The sequence below is a fragment of the Thalassophryne amazonica genome, chromosome 9 (genome assembly GCF_902500255.1).
Source record: "Thalassophryne amazonica chromosome 9, fThaAma1.1, whole genome shotgun sequence".
In the NCBI taxonomy this organism is placed as follows: domain Eukaryota; kingdom Metazoa; phylum Chordata; class Actinopteri; order Batrachoidiformes; family Batrachoididae; genus Thalassophryne; species Thalassophryne amazonica.
In genome coordinates, this window is record NC_047111.1 from 110,408,137 (window position 1) to 110,432,405 (window position 24,269).

The 24,269-nt window shown below is 41.2% G+C and overlaps 1 long non-coding RNA gene across 1 annotated transcript; it reads right to left on the reverse strand.

The window, feature by feature from the left end:
* Positions 1–840: 840 nt before the first annotated feature.
* Positions 841–23,695, reverse strand: LOC117517823. Its single transcript, XR_004562858.1, has 2 exons — positions 23,588–23,695; positions 841–990 (listed from the first exon to the last, which is right to left on the reverse strand). It is a non-coding gene; the product is annotated as an uncharacterized LOC117517823 (long non-coding RNA).
* Between the last annotated feature and the right edge of the window lie 574 nt (positions 23,696–24,269).

A 24,269-nucleotide genomic window follows, 5' to 3' on the forward strand; every position in this document is an offset into this window, starting at 1 on the left:
ACATTAAAGAAGAAGAGAAGCTGTGGATAAGTCAGCAGGGAGAACAGCTTCAGCAGCTGGAGGAAGCAGATCTCACCAGTTTGGTTTCACTGCCGTCCCTGTGAAGAGTGAAAATGATGATGAAAAACCAGAGTCATTACAGCTTCATCAAAGCCGAAGTGATGAGAGCACAGAGGCTGAGCCTGTAGCCAGCAGCTCATCTGTACACAGAACACTGACAGCAGAAGCTGATGGAGAGGACGATGGAGGACCACATCCAGCCAGCAACTCGGGTCCAAACAGTCAGTTACAACCAGATACCAGTGGCAGGCATACAGACAGTTCTGGAAATGAGACTGATGACAGTTCTGACTGGAAACAGACCAGAGAACTTCAGTCAAGTTTTAACTGTCGAAAAAATACCAATATTGTTCATTCAGGCAACACTGATGAGAAACAATTTAAAGGCTCTAAGTATGGAAAAAGCAGTTGGTCACATGAACAACTCAGAGCAACAAAAGGAGAGGCAAGCGAGTGGAAAACCATTTAGCTGTTCTGATATGAGTAAAAAGACAGAAACAAAGGGGCACTCTAAACAACAGATTAGAAATCAGACAGGACAAAAACCATTTGGCTGTTCTGAATGTGGTAAAAGATTTGGGCTAAAGGGCAACCTGAACAAACACATGATAATTCATACAGGACAAAAATCATTTGTCTGTTCTGAGTGTGGCAAAAGATTTGTACTAAAGAGCCACCTGAACAGACACATGATAATTCATACAGGGCAAAAAGCATTTGTCTGTTCTGAGTGTGGTAAAAGAGTTTAGACAAAAAAGCAACCTGAACAGACACATGGTAATTCACACAGGGCACAAAGCATTTGTCTGTTCTGAGTGTGGTAAAAGATTTGGACAAAGGGGCGACCTGAACAGACACATGGTAATTCATACAGGGCAAAAAGCATTTGTCTGTTCTCAGTGTGGTAAAAGAGTTGGACAAAAGGGTCACCTGAAGGAACACATGAGAATTCATACAGGGCAAAAACCATTTGGCTGTTCTGAGTGTGGTAAACGATTTAGACGCAAGAGCCACTTGAGCAAACACGTGAGAAGTCATAGGCAAAAACCATTTGTCTGTTCGGAGTGTGGTACACAATTTAGACACAAGAGCCACCTGAAAGAACACATGAGAATCCATACAAGTGGGGCAGGAGATCAAAGGCAGTATTTGAGGAGAGGAAAGGTCACCATCTTGAAGAGAGCCCTCAGATACAAAGCCAGTAATGTTAATGGTGCAGCTTTAGACCCCGTGTCTGGGGCCCACTGCACTCTAGTAGAAGGAAATTCAAGGCAAATAAAAAAAAAAAAAAAGACAAAAAGACACACAACAAGATCTGTAAATATCTAGAATGGAAAATATGCAAGGAACTGGAGGTGGAAGTAGAGGGAAACGTTTGGGAGCATGAGCCAGCACCAGTCTCATCCAGTGGAAAAGTGACTGCTTGGGAGCATGATCCAGCACCAGTCTCATCCAGTGGAAAAGTGACTGTTACGACAAAGAGATCAAAGACAGGAAGACATATCGAAAGGAGGTGCAGTAAAACCTGATATTGTTATCTGGCACAAGCAAGAGAAGACAGCAAAATTATTGATGTGACAGCCCCCAATGACTATGGCCTGAATAGAGCTGAAATGGAGAAAATCACAATATACCAAACCCTTAAAAATGACCTACAAATAATGTGGGCATTGAAAGAAATATACCATTGTGGGTGGGAGCAACATGGCTTATGAAGAAGAACCTGAAGAAATATCTTGAGACAATCCCTGGTCACCCAAGTGTCCATGAGGTGCAGATATCCGCAGTTAAAGGAACAGTCACCATCTTGAAGAGAGCCCTCAGATACAATGCCAGTAATTGATTAGGATGCAACTGTAGACCCCAGGTTTGGGGGCCCATTGCACTCTGTAAAAAAGAAATCTAAGATAAATAAAAAAGACAAAACCATTTTTCTGTTCTGAGTGTGGTAAAAGATTTGGACAAAAGAGCCACCTGAACACACACATGATAATTCATGCATCCAGCAAAGAACAAAGCAAACCAGCCTCTCGCACAAAGGAGAAGTAGGAGTCAAACACTACCCCAGCAACTTAGGAGTCAGGCACCGCCCAAACAAATTAGGATCATTCAGCACCTTGACCACAAAACAATATACAGATGAACCCAGATCCAGAGCAATGGGAATAGGAAGACGAATTGGCAAATAAGATTGAGGAAACAAGGAGAATGAACATGAAAGAGCATCTGAAACTGATCAAATTGAAGGAGGATTAAAAAAGTTCAAAACTATGACAGAAAGTTAACCTGGGATTGGCTAGACTGGTCCCAGAAGGACCACATTGACAAATGTAAACCATGTTAATTATGGAGCAGCATGGGTATATACAAAGTAATTAGCCCCACATGATTTGTAGAGAAATGGAACCACAATTAAGAAAAAGAATACTGTGCCAAGATGGAAAAAGACATTACAACAGAAAATCAGCTGATTAAGTTCAGAGCATACTCCAAATGACATTTTTGGGAGGCCAAAACCATAAAGGAATCTCCTTAAAAAAGTCGGTCGCATAAAGAAAATACAGTGTTGAAGATAAACAACTTGTGGGAGGCTGGCTGAACATCAGCCTTAGTAAAAGCTTTGGCCGCACAGATTAGGAACAAGACATAAAACAGAAAAACAAAGACAAACAGCAATGCCAGCACTTGTAATCACTGAAGAGGAGATCAGAAAAGAAAATGAGTGAATACAGTAACTTCAAGGCACCTGGCATCGACAAAATCCCAAATCTTTGGTTGACAAAGGCTGATAGCCATTGCACAACCACTAGCTGTGGTTTTCACAAAAAATATTGAATGGAGAAGAGGGACATGCAGACTGGCTAACGACTAGGAACACAAACCTACTTCCAAAGACCAAGGAAACACAGCTTCCCAACAAGTACAGACCCAACTGCCGCCTAACAACATACGAATGGCTGACAGGAACCAAAGTCCTAGTATCTTTCTTGGGGAAGGTCGACTCATCTTCTTCTACCTACGTCCTGCAGAAGGTGCATCAAAATGTGCATGTGCGGAACGGGATGGGAGGGGCACTTCAAGTTCCTCCTGGATTCTCCGATCTAATAAACTCACCAAAACAAAGAAACACTGATGTGAAATCTGAGCCCTGTTGAGAGTGTGAGTGTGGGAAAGGTGTGCATGTGCAGCATGCGCACTGCGGGTTGTGCAATGGTGAGTCAGGTCACATTTTGGCCAAGCGAGTGATGACTGGATGGTTTGTCTTTAAAATTGTTCTTGTCTTCATACTTAAAGTTATTAACACTTTCAGTTTAACAAAAAGTGACTAAATTGACTTTGGGCTGAAAGCAGGATTGCAGAGAAATTATAGTGGGTTTGTTCTGTCAGATCTTGGGGACAACATGAAGGTGGACGCATAAAGACAAGGTTCAAAGTTCATGCTGCATTCAGTGGAAAGCTGGAACTCAGGATTTCTGACTTCCAGCTTGAAAATCTACATATTTAAACAAGAGTTAGAATCAGTGTGCAACAAGTTGGACATTAAACATCCAGTGTAGCAGACTAAATGGTCCGCCCCTAAATTTCGGTCTGCCTTTTGCATCTGCGCATGCGTAATTTCGGACCACAGCAGCATGTCAGAGACGGAGTGTCTTCACTCAGAGCAATCAAATGGTTATGATTATTAACCATCAGATGATAAAGTAAAACCTCTTAAATCATTCTAAAGTCTGTTTTCGGCAGAAACGAGGCAAAATTCTGTTGCGCTTTGAAATGTACAATGCGCAGTGAACGCATCAGCAGCAGCTTGTTTATCCACGGTGCTCTGATCGCTTCTGCCGTCTTTTATGATAAAATAATGCTGAATTTATGTGGAAATGTTTGTACAAAAGCTTCAGATATCTGTTGCTGAGATAAATGATGATGAGTGCAGTTTGAAGCATAAACGAGGTGTTAATACGTGAACCGCGTCATTGGGGGGATCGATTCTTAGGGTGACTGTTTGGTCGGCGACACCGGTTCTGTTCTGGTCCAGTGTGTGTTTAATCAGGTGCATGTAGTTTGGGGTTTTGACAGTCACACATAATTTTATTAAGATTCATGAACTAATATTGCATTTAATAATTTTTCTATCACTTTCATGAGGGTGAGAAGTTTTATGTTTGGAACATTGATACTGAATAATGTTTTTAAACAAATTTCGGATTTTGATCCCATCACTTTAAAAAAATGTTTTTAAATTAGTTTTGCAAATTTTGATCAATTTCATGATTTTGAAATACAGTGGGGAAAATAAGTATTTGATCCACTGTGAATTTTGCCAGTTATCCCACCTACAAAGACTGTAGATGTCTGTAATTTTAATCGTAGGTACACTTCAACTGTAAGAGACAGAATCTTAAAAAACAAACAGAAAATCACATTGTATGATTTTTAAATAATTAATTTGCATTTTATTGCATGAAATAAGTATTTGATCCAACAGAAAACAAACCTTAATATTTGGTACAGAAACCTTTGTTTGCAGTTCCAGCGGTCAGACATTTCCTGTAGTTCTTGACCACGTTTTCACACACTGCAGAAGGGATTATAGGTTCACTCTTCCATACAGATCTTCTCCAGATCTTTCAGGTTTGGAGTTTCAGCTCCCTCCAACGATTTTCTATTGAGTTCAGGTCTGGAGACTGACCAGGCCACTCCAGGACCTTGAAATGCTTCTTACGGAGCCCCTCCTTAGTTGCCCTGGCTGTGTGTTTGGGGTCATTGTCATGCTGGAAGACCCAGCCACCCCTCTTCCATGCTCTTACTGAGGGAAGCAGGTTGTTTGCCAAAATCTCACAATACATGACCCCATCCATCCTCCCTTCAATACGGTGCAGTCGTCCTTTCCCCTTTGCAGAAGAGCACCCCTAGAGTATGATGTTTCTACCCCCAATGCTTCATGGTTTGGATGGTGTTCTTGGTGTTGCTCTCATCCTTCAAATTCGGCGAGTCGAGTTGATACCAGAAAGCTCTATTCTGGTCTCATCTGACCACATGACCTTCTCCCATGCCTCCTCTGGATCATCCAGATGGTCACTGGTGAACTTCAAATGGGCCTGGACATGTGCTGGCTTGAGCAGGGGGCCCTTGCTGCCCTGCAGGATTTTAAACCATGACAGCATCTTGTGTTACTAATGTAATCTTTGTGACTGTGGTCCCAGCTCTCTTCAGGTCATTGACCAGGTCCTCCTGTGTAGTTCTGGGCTTTCTCAGAATCATTCTTACCCCACAAAGTGAGATCTTGCACGGAGCCCCAGACTGAGGAAGATTGACAGTCATTTTGTGTTTCTTCGATTTTCTAAGAATTACTCCAACAGTTGTTGTCTTCTCACCAAGCTGCTTGCCTGTTGTCCTGTAGCCCATCCCAGCTTTGTGCAGGTCTACAATTTTGTCCCTGGTGTCCGTAGACAGCTCTTTGGTCATGGCTATGGTGGACAGGTTGGAGTGTGATTGATTAAGTGTGTGAACAGGTGTCTTTTATACAGGTAATGAGTTTAAACACGTGCAATTAATACAGGTAAAGAGTGCAGAATAGCAGGGCTTCTTAAAGAAAAACTAACAGGTCTGTGAGAGCCAGAATTTTTGCTGGTTGTTGGGTGATCAAATACTTATTTCATGCAATAAAATGCTAATTAATTATTTAAAAATCATACAATATGATTTTGGATTTTGGAAGTGTACCTACGATAAAACTTCCAGACCTCTCCATTCTGGGTAGGGAAAACTTGCAAAATCGACAGTGGATCAAATACTTATTTGCCTCACTTTTTTTTTTTTTTTTTTTTTTTTGAGTGTTTTACTGTTTTCTAATTTCAATCATTTTAAAAAATATTTTCTTCGTCATTTTTACAGATTTTAGGTCATTTCCTTAATGTTGTATGTTTTTCTGACTTTTAATAATAAAGATGACACCATGTAATTAAAGAAAAAAGTTTCTTGAAATGATTTTAACCCATTTTAAAGGTTTTGTTTTCATGTGTTCACAGCCTCCCCTTGATAATGTCAAATTAACAGATTTTGGCATGAAAAGGCGGGTCCACAAGTTGAAGGTTCTGATTGGTTAAACTCAACTTTGATGCTGATTTCCTGAAGAAACAAACATACTGACAACTGAAATGATTTCATCTTAATAGTAACAACTGTTACTGTTGATGTAGCAGGATGGATGACCTTAATGATGTTCAGCTGGTGGATTGAGTGCAGCTGGTTGTGGCAGAGGAGTGTTTGCATAAAAGAGGGAGTGTGTGCTCTTCTTTCTCTTTCTGGAGACTGACTGCAGGTGTTTAGACGTGTTCACTTCCATGTTCCTGTGAAGACAGGTAGGCGCCGGCCACAGCTGCAGGCTCGTTGAGGTGTAGTGGTGAGTGTTTAAGGAGGTGGTTTTGTTGTACAGAGACCTCTGTGTGGGCTGTCGTTGGTGGTGCGCTGCTGAGTTCAAGGGCGTAGGTTTGGTCTCAGCTTTGGTAGGGACAATACCACCCCCCGGCCCCCCTGCCCACCACCCCCTAACCCACTCATACCATTAGACGCACAAGTACAGCATAATACATAACATGTGACGACATAATGCTGAATAATTTAACACTTTATTTACAATATTAAGCGTGTAGGCAAACAAACAAATAGCTTAAATAACAAAATTGCACCCAAAATCACAAATCTATTCGATAGGCCTACACCTGAGAGAACAAGACAACAAAATACTTGTGGAGCTAACAAAAAAAAAAAGTTTTTGCAACCAAGATGTATAATCTATTCTCTTCATCAATAATGCAGTTGTAGGTATCTGGCAACCTAATTTAAAAAAAAAGAAAAAAAAAAGGGATTTCCAATGATATATGGTGTATTACGGTAAACGAAGCCTGTGATGTCATAACGCAGAGGAAAAACACGGAAGTTTCACACTAATGCGCCGCTGATTCTCATTACCGTAAGTTCTCATGTAAGCCCTTACTCTGAAAAATTTAAACTGACAGCAAGCCAAGAACCCGTGTTTTCCAACAGCATGCTATATGTTGCATATATTACGGTAAAGTGCGTTCGGTGACTTTTGAAACGAGGCAAATGTATGAAAAAGAGCGCAAAACTGACAAAAAAGTACAGAGACAGACAGCAAACATAAATGTAGTAATTTCTGAGGAAAAGGCAGGATGTTAGTGTCATTTGTGAAGGTGTTGTGGCGCACAGCATTGTTCGCAAGCCCTCCACCCCGCCTCTTGTTTTTCTGCACCGGAGCAGTGTTGCCAGATATGAAATATGAAAGTATCATACCAAAACCTCAAATTATCGTATTTTGGGAGAAATGATCGTACACAAACAAAACGCATACAACGTAGCTATTTTAGTGTTTTTTTTTAAATTTCCAAAGAATTTTATGTCACATTTTTAAACAGTAATTATAGTAATGGGGAAACTAGAACGCACTACTAGAGTTTGTGGTGCTCTTGACACTCTGGGGTGGTGTCGAGTTACAGCTGATTGCTGTGACGGACGGTTCGGTATGTACAGCACAAAGTAAGCTCCTCTTTCAGATATTTGTTTTATATTTATTTGTTTAAAATGTAGGATTTTGGACCAAGCTGTGGAAGGAGGCCCTGCTGCTTTGCTCTGGTGCTCTGCTGAAAGATTTCGTCCCGTGGACCAGTGGATGTGCCCTGTTTGCTGCGGCGGCTTTGCGCTCAGTGTGGACTTTGGAAAACTCTGCCAGCTGCGTGTGCTGCCGGGCTGCGTGATGCAAGGGCGCCCTCATGTGGTCATAATTGGTGGGTTTTAAATGAGTTTTTTCAAAATTGTCTTTTTAACTAGAACTTCAATTGTTATAAATTATTTGTTTGTATTTGGGAACCACGTCTCTGTCTCAATTACAACGAACCTGTGTGTCTTAGGTTGAAGTTATTCAATTGTCAAATTCCCAGGGTGGTGTCAGAAGTCCAATACCATGTTCATCATGATTTCTAATTGCCTTGACGATTGAGGAGTAAATTGTCCGCTTTGCCACATTTTGGTGTCAGAAGTGGGATGTAAATTGAGACTAGAGAGGTGTGTTGTGTTTTTTTTTTTTTTTTGGTGAAGTAATTTTTTTGTGTGTTTTTTTTTTTTTTTTTTTTCTTGTTTTCCAGAGCAAAGCAGCAGGTGGCCTCGGTGCAAGTAATTTCCCCTATTTTGGTCGCATCCTCATTGTGGGAAAGTCTCAAGGGGTATGATGGCAGAGGAAACGCAGGAGCTGAAGAGTTAGTCACTCAGCTTAGGATGGAGAATGAGAGGTTGAAGCAGGAACAGGCTGAGGCAGCGCCTGGCCCGAGTATAGAGCCCTCATCTAAAGTGTCCTCTAGTGGTAATGCTCCAGTAATGGAGAAGTTTATTTTTTTACCCCGAGATAGAAAATGTCCCATGTTTAATGGTAAGACAGGTATGGGGTTGGCTGAATGGTTGGAGGAGATGCAGGCTTGTGTGAGAGCCTGTCATGTCTCTAAAGCTGACCAGGCATTTTTTTATTTTGATCATCTGGAGGGGGAAGCACGTGAGGAAATAAAGCATGTTCCAGTGAAGAGCGTTCAGACCCATTAAAGATCATTGGGGTGTTGCAGGAGCTGTATGGGGATACAGAATCTTATGTGGCACTTCAAGAGGCCTTTTTCTCCCGCAGGCAGCGTGAGGGAGGACTGTTAGGGTTTTCATTGGCATTAATGAGTCTGACATCTGTTAAGCAGCGGCACCTAATGGTGTCCCAAATGCAGAGGTTTTGTTACGTGATCAGTTTGTTGAGTGTGTGTTTGATGGGTCACTTCGGCATGTTGAAGCAGTGTACACCGGCAGCCTACCGCTACCTTGTTGGCGGTTAGGGGTGAGGCAATTAGATGGGAACGAGAGGGTTCACCTGGAGTACAAGGTAGTGATTTTTCCATCCAGTCTGTTGCGGGCACTCAGTGCGGGGTTCAGGGCAGTGGCCAGGTGGAGGCTGGTTCTTTTCAGGCCTCGAACTACAGGAAGTAAGGGAGATGCTCCAGCGGCAACAGGAGCAGTTGAATCGGCTGACTCAGAGTATTTCCCATTTGCAGCATTCTGGGCAGTTTCGTCAATCAGTTCCCGGGGGTCTATAATTTGTAGGCGCTGCCAGAAACCAGGTCACTTTGCCAGGGAGTGTGATGGAGTTTGGGTGGTGGCCCGCAGTCGATCCTTTTATGGCCTCTTCATTGAACAACCATCTTCTGCCGCCGCTCAGGGGTCGAGAAACTAGTGGCAAGTTACTGGCTCAGGTTTGCTTAGGACGTGTGACAAGGTAGTGACCAAGCTTGTCGCCGTGTCCTCATTTAATGGTGAGCATGGGGGGAGTTGGGATCCCTTGTTTGATAGATACAGGATCTATGGTGTCAACTATTCCAGAGTCTCTATCATCAGCAGTTTGAGCCAGGGGGTTTGGGGTGGCTGAAATCATGTAATTGGCTACAGCTTAAAGCAGCTAATGGCCTAGCCATCCCTTACCTGAGGTGGGCTTCATAGATAATTGGCAAAGCTTCTGGGAAAACCTGGTCTTGTTAGGAGAGACGGCATCCATCCCACTTTGGATGGAGCAGCTCTCATTTCTAGAAATCTGGCCAATTTTCTTAAATCCTCCAAACCGTGACTATCCAGGGTTGGGACCAGGAAGCAGAGTTGTAGTCTTACACACCTCTCTGCAGCTTCTCTCCCACTGCCATCCCCTCATTACCCCATCCCCGTAGAGACGGTGCCTGCTCCCAGACCACCAATAACCAGCAAAAATCTAAGTATAAAAATTCAAAAAGAAAAAATAATATAGCACCTTCAACTGCACCACAGACTAAAACAGTTAAATGTGTCTATTAAACATTAGGTCTCTCTCTCTAAGTCCTTGTTAGTAAATGATATAATAGATCAACATATTGATTTATTCTGCCTAACAGAAACCTGGTTACAGCAGGATGAATGTTAGTTTAAATGAGTCAACACCCCCGAGTCACACTAACTGCCAGAATGCTCGTAGCACGGGCCGTGGCGGAGGATTAGCAGCAATCTTCCATTCCAGCTTATTAATCAAAAACCCAGACAGAGCTTTAATTCATTTGAAAGCTTGACTCTTAGTCTTGTCCATTTATTTGTTGTTATCTATCGTCCTCCTGGTCATTACTGTGAGTTTCTGTGAATTTTCAGACTTTTGTCTGACTTAGTGCTTAGCTCAGATAATTATAGTGGGCGATTTTAACATCCACACAGATGCTGAGAATGACAGCCTCAACACTGCATTTAATCTATTATTAGACTCTATTGGCTTTGCTCAAAAAGTAAATGAGTCCACCCCCACTTTAATCATATCTTAGATCTTGTTCTGACTTATGGTATGGAAATAGAAGACTTAACAGTATTCCCTGAAAACTCCCTTCTGTCTGATCATTTCTTAATAACATTTACATTTACTCTGATGGACTACCCAGCAGTGGGGAATAAGTTTCATTACACTAGAAGTCTTTCAGAAAGCGCTGTAACTAGGTTTAAGGATATGATTCCTTCATGTTCTCTAATGCCATATACCACACAGTGCAGAGTAGCTACCTAAACTCTGTAAGTGAGATAGAGTATCTCGTCAATAGTTTTACATCCTCATTGAAGACAACTTTGGATGCTGTAGCTCCTCTGAAAAAGAGAGCTTTAAATCAGAAGTGCCTGACTCCGTGGTATAACTCACAAACTCGCAGCTTAAAGCAGATAACCCGTAAGTTGGAGAGGAAATGGCGTCTCACTAATTTAGAAGATCTTCACTTACGAGTAGCTTGGAAAAAGTCTGTTGCTCTACAAAAAAGCCCTCCGTAAAGCTAGGACATCTTACTACTCATCACTAATTGAAGAAAATAAGAACAACCCCAGGTTTCTTTTCAGCACTGTAGCCAGGCTGACAGTCAGAGCTCTATTGAGCCGAGTATTCCTTTAACTTTAACTAGTAATGACTTCATGACTTTCTTTGCTAATAAAATTTTAACTATTAGAGAAAAATTACTCATAACCATCCCAAAGATGTATCGTTATCTTTGGCTGCTTTCAGTGATGCCGGTATTTGGTTAGACTCTTTCTCCGATTGTTCTGAGTTATTTTCATGTTACCTCATCCAAACCATCAACATGTCTATTAGACCCCATTCCTACAAGGCTGCTCAAGGAAGCCCTACCATTATTTAATGCTTCGATCTTAATATGATCAATCTATCTTTATTAGTTGGCTATGTACCACAGGCTTTTAAGATGGCAAATTAAACCATTACTTAAAAAGCCATCACTTGACCCTATCTTAGCTAATTATAGGCCAATCTCCAACCTTCCTTTTCTCTCAAAAATTCTTGAAAGGGTAGTTGTAAAACAGCTAACTGATCATCTGCAGAGGAATGGTCTATTTGAAGAGTTTCAGTCAGGTTTTAGAATTCATCATAGTACAGAAACAGCATTAGTGAAGGTTACAAATGATCTTCTGGCCTCAGACAGTGGACTCATCTCTGTGCTTGTTCTGTTAGACCTCAGTGCTGCTTTTGATACTGTTGACAATAAAATTTTATTACAGAGATTAGAGCATGCCATAGGTATTAAAGGCACTGCGCTGCGGTGGTTTGAATCATATTTACTAATAGATTACAATTTGTTCATGTAATGGGGAATCTTCTTCAGACTAAGGTTCCATATGGAGTTCCACAAGGTTCTGTGCTAGGACCAATTTTATTCACTTTATACATGCTTCCCTTAGGCAGTATTATTAGACGGCATTGCTTAAATTTTCATTGTTACGCAGATGATACCCAGCTTTATCATCCATGAAGCCAGAGGACACACCAATTAGCTAAACTGCAGGATTGTCTTACAGACATGGATGACCTCTAATTTCCTGCTTTTAAACTCAGATAAAACTGAAGTTATTGTACTTGGCCCCACAAATCTTAGAAACATGGTGTCTAACCAGATCCTTACTCTGGATGGCATTACCCTGACCTCTAGTAATACTGTGAGAAATCTTGGAGTCATTTTTGATCAGGACATGTCATTCAAAGCGCATATTAAACAAATATGTAGGACTGCTTTTTTGCATTTACGCAATATCTCTAAAATTAGAAAGGTCTTGTCTCAGTGATGCTGAAAAACTAATTCATGCATTTATTTCCTCTAGGCTGGACTATTGTAATTCATTATTATCAGGTTGTCCTAAAAGTTCCCTGAAAAGCCTTCAGTTAATTCAAAATGCTGCAGCTAGAGTACTGACGGTACTAGAAGGAGAGAGAGCATATCTCACCCATATTGGCCTCTCTTCATTGGCTTCCTGTTATTCTAGAATAGAATTTAAAATTCTTCTTACTTATAAGGTTTTGAATAATCAGGTCCCATCTTATCTTAGGGACCTCATAGTACCATATCACCCAATAAGCGCTTCACTCTCACTGCAGGCTTACTTGTAGTTCCTAGGTTTGTAAGAGTATAATGGGAGGCAGAGCCTTCAGCTTTCAGGCTCCTCTCCTGTGGAACCAGCTCCCAATTCGGAGCAGGGAGACAGACACCCTCTCTAATTTTAAGATTAGGCTTAAAACTTTCCTTTTTGCTAAAGCTTATAGTTAGGGCTGGATCAGGTGACCCTGAACCATCCCTTAGTTATGCTGCTATAGACCAGCTGAGGAGAACAGCCCGAACAGAGATTCACTTTCTCCGCTGAACGGAAAAAATCTCCTTTAAAATCCTAATGCAGAGTTATTGGCATGGGTGCCACTAATGATACATTCTGAAATTTGCCCTTTATTTTACAATGGAAAGGCTTTGTGTTTGCTCAGCAGGAAAAGAGAGGACTTTTTTTTTTTTTTTTTTTTTTTTTGCTCCAACATTTGCTTTGACAATGTAAACGTATGTTTCAATTGAAATGAGAGACGGAGGGAGAGAAAACTTTTACTGTAACACTTGCTTTGACAATGTAAACATATGTTTTCCATGTCAATAAAGCGACACTGAAATTGAAAAGGAGAGAGACAGACAGAGAGGTGCTTTTCTTGTTTAAGTCTATAAAAGTCTATCAATAAAAGTACTTGATTCTTTCACCAAGTTTCAAGTTCAAGTTTATTCGGTTCAAGGAAAAAAAACAGCAACAAAATTAAAACAAAATAAATTAAACAAAATTAAATAAAACTGATTTCTCAGTCAGTCACCCCATGCAACTGAAAGGGTGTAGGTAGAAGCAAAGCTTCTAGACACCTACCCCTTTTACATCAGCAACTTATACTTATCGCAACAAAACCACAAAACAAAGTGAGCAGAACAGCAAAACATATCTTAAATAATCAATAAACCCAAATTCCTCATCATAGACGCACATCGCATAATCATTATATATATATATATATATATATATATATATATATACTGAGGAAAATAAGTATTTGAACACCCTGCGATTTTGCAAGTTCTCCCACTTAGGAATCATGGAGGGGTCTGAAATTTTCATCTTAGGTGCATGTCCACTGTGAGACATAATCAAAAAAAAAAAAAAAAAAAAATCCGGAAATCACAATGTATGTTTTTTTTAATAATTTATTTGTGTTACTGCTGCAAATAAGTATTTGAACACCTACCAATCAGCAACAATTCTGGCTCACACAGACCTGTTAATTTTTCTTTAAGAAGCCCTCTTATTCTGCACTCTTTACCTGTATTAATTGCACCTGTTTGAACTTGTTACCTGTATAAAAGACACCTGTTCACACACACAATCAATCACACTCCAACCTGTCCACCATAGCCAAGACCAAAGAGCTGTCTAAGGACACCAGGGACAAAACTGTAGACCTGCACAAGGCAATCTTTGGAGGGAGCTGAAACTCCAAACCTGAAAGATCTAGAGAAGATCTGTATGGAGGAGTGGACCAAAATCCCTGCTGCAGTGTGTGCAAACCTGGTGAAAAACTACAGGAAACGTTTGACCTCTGTAATTGCAAAAGTATCTATCGGCAGATATCCAAATTCAGGGATTGGATCTGAAGTGAAAAAAAATGTGGATCGGTGCATCCCTATTGTCAACTGTGTCGGTAGCATGGCTCAAGCAGAGGGTCACACCTTTGAGTCTGGTCTGCTTGAGGTTTCTACCTCAAATCATCAGAGGGAGTTGATCCTTACCACTGTCGCCTCCGTGGTTGCTCTAGGTGTTGATAAGGTTAGACTTGTGTCGAGCGCCTTGAGACAGCTTTGTTCTGATTTGCCGCTAGATAAACTAAAAAAAAATTTGAATGAATTGGTGGAGTCGACTTTGGAAATCACACGTGAATGGCCTGTTAAGTTTTTCTCTTTTTTTTTAAAATGTTCTTCTCAGTGGGCCCTGCGACAGACGGTTGCAGATTTTGAAGGTGGTTCCATCATGCTGTGGGGCTGTGTGGCCAGTGCAAGTACTGGGATCTTGTTAAAGTTGAGGGTCACATGGATTCCAGTAAATATCAGCTTGGGGCTGCAGCTATCGATTATTATTGTAATCGCGTATTCTTTTATTTTGGCAGTTAATCGAGTAATCGGATAAAAAGTACTTTTGCGTTTTTTAAACAACATCAATAGTCCAGGGCTCTCCCTAAGCAATAGCACAATGTCCGTGTGCCAAAGTCTTGACATTTTGCTGAAATGGCAATGGGATGTGGCTTTCTGTTGTTTTGGTTTTTTTCTCCAACTTGTAAAATGTAACCATTTTGAGTTTTTTTAAGCCTCACAGTTAGTTTTTTTTTTTTGTTTTTTTTTTAAGTTACCGTGTTTGTGAAGCACGGTATGTTGCCCAGAAAAAGCGAAACACTTAGTGCGAGAGTCTGAACAGCAGCTGGCTTCGACTGTGGGTACCCGGCCTCGGTCAATAGTCAATCACCATGTAGAACAGACCGTGTGTTTTTTAATAATAGACAAACGCACTGCTTCGCTTTAAATGTGCAGTCAGTCTATTTCAGATGATCAGTGTGGACCCTCTTTCTCTTAAAAGGGTTTATTTTACTCTGTGTTCGCATTGGAAAGCGGTAGCTTTTAAGGGGCTAAATTTTTAGCTTTTACATGGCTTGAGCGCATGCTCTAGTCTTCTTCTGTTGTTTTTTCTGGGGACATTACAGCGCCCACACAGGCCTGGCATATGTACTACAACATTTAAACAAAGCTTCGAGGCACAGAATTTGCCTCAATCATTTTTTTTGTAATCGAATTATTCGAGTAATCGTTTCAGCCCTAATATCAGCAGATTCTTGAGAAACAATGTTCATGAATCAGTGACAAAGTTAAAAGTGCTGGATCTTTCAACAAGACAACAACCCTAAACACTGCTCAAAATCTACTAAGGCATTCATGTAGAGGAACAAGCACAATGTTCTGGAATGGCCTTCTCAGTCCCCAGACTTGAATATTATTGAAAATCTGTGGTGTGATTGTAAGCGGGCTGTCCATGCTTGGAACCAACAAACCTAAGATGTTTTGTAAAGAAGAATGGTCCAAAATACCTTCAACTAGAATCCAGACTCTCATTGGAAGCATTTAGAGGACTGTTATTTCTGCAAAAGGAGGCTCTACTAATATTGATGTATTTTTTTTCTGTTGGAGTGCCCAAATTTACGAACCTGCCTAATTTTGTTGAAATAATTATTGCACACTTTCTGTGAATCCTATAAACTTCGTTTCACTTCTCAAATGTCACTGTGTTTGTTATATGATATATTTAACTGAAATTGCTGATCCAAACAACCAATGATTTATAACAGAAAATTGTGGAAATCATCAGTGGTGCCCAAACGTTTGCATACAACTGTAATGGCCATATAATAAACAAATTATTAACCTCGCTTGCTCACTTTTATGGGGATATCAGACCTCAGTGTTTTTCACATGGATCTTGCCAATGTTCAATCTGTACGGACAACACGTCGGTATTTCCCCGTACAGACCTCGCAGTCTTTTCATAATTATTTAGCATTCAGCCTGGATGTCGAGCAGGAACTGTTGAACCTGGCAGTGGTATCAGGCTTTACCAGGGGCGTGCTGCGAACATTTTTGGAGCCCGGGAGTTTTCATATCCAACTGGCCCACAAACCGCCAGCGCACAGGGATAATGAGAGTTTCTGCTGTGGCATTTATGTACTGACTGACTGTGAAAATTGGGTGGCTTATAATAGAAAGTAAAAGTTAGTTAAGCTGGGCATACACTGTACGATATTTTTCAATCGCTGTACTTGGCTCCAACTCAAACTGCGCGACAAAACCGCAGGGTTTTAAAAGTTCAGCGCGCCACGATTCATGTTCTCACACTGTACGGCCCAATGCTGTGATGCGATCTGACTGTTCACATTTTACGTTCAAAAACCACACATCGGGAAGCAAATGTAACAGCTTTTTTTTCTTTAAAAAAAAAATGTATTTCATGCCTATCAGTGCGCACAGTGAGTGAAATCAGGTGGGAGGGAGACTGAACGCATATGCGCGCACACACAGCAGACAGCAACATGATTCACGAGAGGACAGTAAAAAAAGAAAACAAACATTCATAACAGGTGTTTAGGGATGGGTATTGATAAGGTTTTATCGATATCGATGCCATTATCGATTCTGCTTATCGATCCGATTCCTTATCGCTACCTCGTGAATTTTGTACTAAAAGTAGGCTTTACAGGTTTTCTATGTATTTCCTTGAGTCTTAAAGTAAATAAATATGAAATTTGTCACTGTATCCTTGATCTCTGGACATAAATAAAAATAAACAAACTGTTGTTTCGCTTTTAAGTTATTAATTCAGACTGAATTCTATCATTCTATCTTGACTTGTCAGAGAGCCGCGCAACGTTTGGAGCTGTGTGAACAGAAACAGAGGATGATTCTCGTTTCTTTCTTGCAACAAGACAGGAGTCCCAGTTAGTAACTTTAATCCGCACAAAAGTGAATCACAACTCATATTCAGGGATGAAAGTGGTGAAAAACAAAAAAAGCTGAAACCCAAAATTACCCCCCAACACCACCTGCACGAAAATGTTTGAATTCTAGAAGCTCTGAAATGCAATCTGGGACTATTCCAGACAATAAACTGGAGCGAGTGCAGTATCCATTTAGGTGAGAAAAAAAAAATACAACTTTCCTTATTCAGATTCATTCCAGTAGTATTCTGCTCTTACTAGTGAAGCAGCAGGACCTTCATGGCTGAGACGACGGTGGGGGATCGAACCCACGCGGCTCGCACAAAAGACCGTTCCTCTACCAGGTCAGCCAAAGGGGACTCGCAGTTAGCCAAGCTAGCGGGAACGTCTTTTCAATTGGGACCCGGGACTTTCACCCCGCTACACATCTCCCCACGATTTTTGACTTCGTCCCGAAGTCACAGGTGCATGTTAGCATACTCTGTGACCCACATCCTGTTTGTGACGCCAGATTGAAAGCAGCAGGACCTTCGTGGCCGGGACAATGGTAGGGGATCGAACCCACGCGGCTCGCACAAAAGACCGTTCCTCTACCAGGTCAGCCAAAGGGGAACTCCCCGTTAGCCAAGCTAGCGGGAACGTCTTTTCAATTGGGACCCGGGACTTTCATCCCGCTACACTAGGATGCAGCAGTTTTCTAGTTTGGCAGATAGTTCTGGAGGGAAATCACTGAAGAAATTAACAAACTGAAAATATGGTTTGACAGAAACAAACTGTCATTAAACTTAAATAAGACAGGGATGAAATAGAGGTGTGAGAGTCACTAGGTGTTCACAGGAAGCACTTATTTCTGTATGTATGTATTTATTTATTTATTTATGTTCATTGCTATTATATATTTTCTGTTGTGTTCTATTCAGGTTCTTTTTGTCTCTTTCTCTAAAAGTGTATATAATAATCATTATCTTATTAATATATAAGCAAAAATAAATTTAAGGAATATACAATTTGAAAACAATGCACCCGAACGTGATGACGGCTGCAATTGCTAAGTGCTAACTTTTAACATTGAAAAGGCCATAGACATGCTAACGCGTTAGCATTGCTCCCGTTTTTAGGTTATAAAATACATCTGTCAACTGTTTCAGAAGACCATAACAGGTCGGTTTAACATAGAAAAGGTAAATAATACTCACAGACGTATGCTCTTTAGGGTTTTAGCGGGGGAAAATTAAGCGAAAGAAAAACGAAGCAATCGACCTTTGCTTCAATCTGCGAACCACGCTCGATTGGTTCAAGGTTCAAAGCAAAGCCGCGCTGCAGAACAGTTAAGGACCCGCTGCAGGGTCTGTAATCAATGTAGAGAAATGATCATTTTCCTGACAAACACCCGCCAAAACAACGGCCATTCTGAAGGACCGATAACAGAATCGTTAAGCACAAAGCTTATTGATATCGGTGGATCGAATCATTTCTTAACGATACCCGAAAGGAACCGGTTCTCGATACCCATCCCTACAGGTGTTGGTACTTACACTGTTGTATAAATAAACTATATTTCATACGGAGTCTTACAGGTGTGCTCGTCTGTCGTAAATCCTGTCGTTGTCTGCTCTGTGTGGTCCGCGCGCGCACATATACGTTCAGTCTCCCCCCACCTGATTCCGCTCACTGTGCGCGCTGATAGGCATGAAACTTTAATATATTAGGTTATTGCGAGGGAACGCAATAAAAAAAAACAAGACTTTACATGAGATCACTGTTTGCCTCTCTCCGGTGTTTGCACATGCACAGTGCGTGAAGTAATCTGCGCGTAGACGCTTGTAGCGCTGCTTCAACAGCGCGGAACCCTCATGAGTAACGACAGCCGACCAAATATCAAACAGGTTTGATTTTTATCCGACCATATGATTCCCCATTGGGAGGTGGTCGTGAGATGTTAAACGCAGCTCGTTACTCCATGTAGACTGCACGATGCAGGACGCACGATTAAGCGAAACAAAGAATTCTCGCACGAGTGAAAAATCTACTGAAAAAGGGCCAAAAATCGCACAGTGTAAACCCAGCCTTAGTTAAAGCAAGAACGGTATTGTTAACTCATCAGTACACCACCCAAGGCTGGTGTACAGTGTGAGACAATGAATCGTGCGCTCTGAACTTTTTAACCCTGCGGTTTTATCGCACAGTTTGAGCTGGAGCCAAGTACAACGATTGAAAATATCGTACAGTGTGTGCCCAGCTTAAGTCAGTGAAGTCTGTAAGTAGCTGAAAGAGGTGGTACTGTACTACAAATGTTGATACGGCTGACATCCTGGCATCAACTGGCATATAGCCTGTTATGCCCGGCCCCATTTACCGTTTCCCTCTTCGCTCTGTCTTCTTGAAAAAATACCTGTGAGCTTTGCACACTTAGCAGCATCTTCCTCCAAAGCTTTTCTTTTTCTTTATCTTTTTCAGCTCCACCTTGCTTTTTTTTCTGTCCATCTTTTCATTCAGGGGCCACACCTCCTATACTTGCTAGTAGCGCAAGTCCCATCTGAGCGCAACGGGTTTGAAAAAGATAACTTTGGAAAAGATAACAGCGTTGCAAAAGAAACAGTCTTAAGTTATTTTCTTGTGAATTTTGTGATTGTAAAACATTTATAACACTTAATGTCTTCTCTTTAAGATATAGCAGCCCAAGTGTCTTGCTGTACAGCCTAACAGTTAGTGGTGGTCATATATATATATGCATATATATAACACTCCCTCACAATGGCCTCAGGTTGGACCAGCCCACCGGGAAAACTCCAGACTCTCCCGATTACCCAGCACACGGTAGGGCTTTACGGTGAATCAAGTTATTTGTCTTTTCCATTGGTTTATAATACGATCCAAACTGAGATGTTTGTCACAGTGAAATTTAAGAACATTTGCTTCTGCTTCTCTGACTTTATTACAGATCAGTGTGGACAGTGGTTAATTAGGACATGACAGGTGGAGGAACCCTAAAATCCAGTGTCATGGTGCAGCGGGGTAAAATCATGCACCTCAGAATTAGTATTCCAAATAACTGATTTCACTTTATTTTTGGCCATATGTATTATGTCAGCATTACTTCAGAACACTACAGCATAGAACAAAGCCACGTTTTCATTGTATTACACTATAAATTTAAATATTAAAAGAAAACCCAAAAAATGATTCCTATTTCATACACCAAAAATGGCTAAAAATACACAATTACAGAAGAAACTAGCATGTTGCCTGTTGAGATCCATGGACTTTAGATTGCATAGTGTTCATAAAATATGGAGCTGACATTTTTCAAACTTGGTAATAAATTATACAAAGTTTCTATAATGAGTTGGAATGTTGTGTGAGCCCAGAATGTTTTTAGAACCTTAGACCTCAACAATTTTTAGAGGAAGAACTCAACCCTTTTATTTCCTGTTAATTGCATAATTTTTAAATGTTAATTTACTGTCTTAATGTATTTATAAATTATGTTCTTATCATATACGAGGTCTGTTAGAAAAGTATTGGACCTTTTTATTTTTCAAAAACCATATGGATTTGAATCGCGTGTGATTGCATCAGCCAAGCTTGAACCTTCGTGCGCATGCGTGAGTTTTTTCACGCCTGTCGGTTGCGTCATTCGCCTGTGAGCAGGCTTTGTGTGAGCAGTGGTCCACCCCTCTCGGCGGATTTTTATTGCAAATAAAATGTCCGAACGATGTGGAGCTTTGCTGCATCAAATTTTTCCAGAAACTGTGAGAGACCTCCAGGTGGACACCATTCGGAAAATTCAGATGGCTTTCAGGGACGATTTTATGGGGTTTACACAGATTGAGAGCTCCAGCCAGTTTAAAGACCGCCCACAGCTGCTGAGAGCATGCCATGCTCCAAGCGCCGATCGACAGGCTGAATCAAACAGATCATTTCCAACGTGAAGGCTTTGTTGATCCGGGACGTCATCTGACTTACACAAAAATGGCAGAAGACGTGGACATCAGTACTTTTTCGGCACATTCCACTGTTACAGGAGTTTTTTTTCATGGAAAGAGAAGCGGAGGGATGCGCCACGGAGCCGTTCATGGCGCGGCACAAAACCACCTCTGTGTTGGTCTCACGGGACGGCTTTGAGATGGCTTTCAGACGGCTTTTGGTGGATTTTCAGTCGTGTGACTATCCGAGAAATTGTGGATGAGCCTGATATGCCAGAACATGTCCTGTGAGGCTTCATCACGGTGTTGCTTTGCACCATGCGGCACCGCCGCGACGCGCGGAATTCCTCTGCACGTCTGTCCCAATGTGCCGAAAAAAGTGCTGATGTCCACGTCTTCCGCAATTCCTGTGCTAGTCAGGCGACGTCCGGATCAACACAGCGTCCAGTTTGGAAATGAATGGCGCATTCCACTGTTACAGGAGTTTTTATCATGGAAAGAGGAGTGGAGGAATTCCGCGCATCACGGTGGTGCTGCATGGCGCAAAGCAACGCCGTGATGAAGCCTCAGCAGCTGTGGGCGGTCTTTAACCGGCTGGAGCACTCCTTAATCTGTGTAATCCCCATAAAATCGTCCCTGAAAGCCATCTGAATTTTCCGAATGGTGTCCACCTGGAGGTCTCTCACAGTTTCTGGAAAAATTTGATGCAGCAAAGCTCCAAATCGTTCAGACATTTTATTCGCAATAAAAATCCGATGAGAGGGGCGGACCACTGCTCACAGGTGAATGACGCAACCGACAGGCGTGAAAAAACTCACGCATGCACACGAAGGTTCAAGCTTGGTTGATGCAATTACACGTGATTCAAATCCATATGGTTTTTGAAAAAAATAAAAAGGTCCGATACTTTTCTAACAGACCTCATACACACTATTGTTATTGTTATAAATACAGGGCTGTGAAAACGGGTGTGAGGAATCCCCCAAATTTCATCATAGGAATTTCATGTAGTTTAATTGTTCTGAGTTAATGCTTAATTTGGTTTACAATTAAAAGGAGAGTCATTCCAGCTCCTACTTCCTTGCCATATTCTGTTATTTCAACATCATTGACAGCTCGAATGAAAGGTTGAATCGAGGATCATTTAAATATGCACTTATTTTGAGGTTTTTTCTTCAAGGAGATGCTGAAAATGTATAGTTAAATACAAAATTAATTTGGTTTCTGGGGCTTTGTGGGACCTAGATCCCAGCTGCATCCCCCACACCAGCTCCATATTTTCCTCAGATTTCACAATTTTCATTTCGCATACCTGATTTTTATGAACACAATCATACATTTTCTCTGGCACACCCTCTCACAGCAGTGTCCACAATTTTGGAAACCAGGATCCACAGTTTAAGCCACAGGCTTGACAGGATCCTTGTTTTCATGTCAGATTATGAAAATCACAAAAACACCAAATTCCTCCCACTTCATGAGTGTGAAGAGTTGCATGTGAGACATCACTGTAAAGCTCGTTGAGCATGTTTATCAGATGGTAAAAAGTGCTGCAGAAATTAAGGCCATTAACATTGTGTTTGAGATCAGCAACATTATAAAATACTAGTTACTTTATATATTTTTAATGAGTTGGAATGTCACTTTAGATGTGTTCATGTCATATTTCTTGAGTTTTGTCATTATGTTGGAGTCCAGTTAAAGTATGTGGGAAATGTAAAGCAAACCCTGTTGATGTACATTTTCACTTTATCAGTTTCATTAATGCAATAACTTACTGTCATCAGGTCAAACTCACCACTCTGATGCTTTATTTTAATGAGTGTTGTTCTAACATTTATTGTTAATTTGTTACTTTACAGACATGCAGCCGTTGTTGGTGATTAAAGAAGAAACTGAACACCAGGAATGGAATCTGAGTGTTGACCAGGAAGACATTAAAGAAGAAGAGAAGCTGTGGATAAGTCAGCAGGGAGAACAGCTTCAGCAGCTGGAGGAAGCAGATCTCACCAAGTTTGGTTTCACTGCCGTCCCTGTGAAGAGTGAAAATGATGATGAAAAACCAGAGTCATTACAGCTTCATCAAAGCCGAAGTGATGAGAGCACAGAGGCTGAGCCTGTAGCCAGCAGCTCATCTGTACACAGAACACTGACAGCAGAAGCTGATGGAGAGGACGATGGAGGACCACATCCAGCCAGCAACTCGGGTCCAAACAGTCAGTTACAACCAGATACCAGTGGCAGGCATACAGACAGTTCTGGAAATGAGACTGATGACAGTTCTGACTGGAAACAGACCAGAGAACTTCAGTCAAGTTTTAACTGTCGAAAAAATACCAATATTGTTCATTCAGGCAACACTGATGAGAAACAATTTAAAGGCTCTAAGTATGGAAAAGCAGTTGGTCACATGAACAACTCAGAGCAACAAAAGGAGAGGCAAGCGAGTGGAAAACCATTTAGCTGTTCTGATATGAGTAAAAGACAGAAACAAAGGGGCACTCTAAACAAACAGATTAGAAATCAGACAGGACAAAAACCATTTGGCTGTTCTGAATGTGGTAAAAGATTTGGGCTAAAGGGCAACCTGAACAAACACATGATAATTCATACAGGACAAAAATCATTTGTCTGTTCTGAGTGTGGCAAAAGATTTGTACTAAAGAGCCACCTGAACAGACACATGATAATTCATACAGGGCAAAAAGCATTTGTCTGTTCTGAGTGTGGTAAAAGATTTAGACAAAAAAGCAACCTGAACAGACACATGGTAATTCACACAGGGCACAAAGCATTTGTCTGTTCTGAGTGTGGTAAAAGATTTGGACAAAGGGGCGACCTGAACAGACACATGGTAATTCATACAGGGCAAAAAGCATTTGTCTGTTCTCAGTGTGGTAAAAGAGTTGGACAAAAGGGTCACCTGAAGGAACACATGAGAATTCATACAGGGCAAAAACCATTTGGCTGTTCTGAGTGTGGTAAACGATTTAGACGCAAGAGCCACTTGAGCAAACACGTGAGAATTCATAGGCAAAAACCATTTGTCTGTTCGGAGTGTGGTACACAATTTAGACACAAGAGCCACCTGAAAGAACACATGAGAATCCATACAAGTGGGGCAGGAGATCAAAGGCAGTATTTGAGGAGAGGAAAGGTCACCATCTTGAAGAGAGCCCTCAGATACAAAGCCAGTAATGTTAAGGGTGCAGCTTTAGACCCCGTGTCTGGGGCCCACTGCACTCTAGTAGAAGGAAATTCAAGGCAAATAAAAAAAAAAAAAAAAGACAAAAAGACACACAACAAGATCTGTAAATATCTAGAATGGAAAATATGCAAGGAACTGGAGGTGG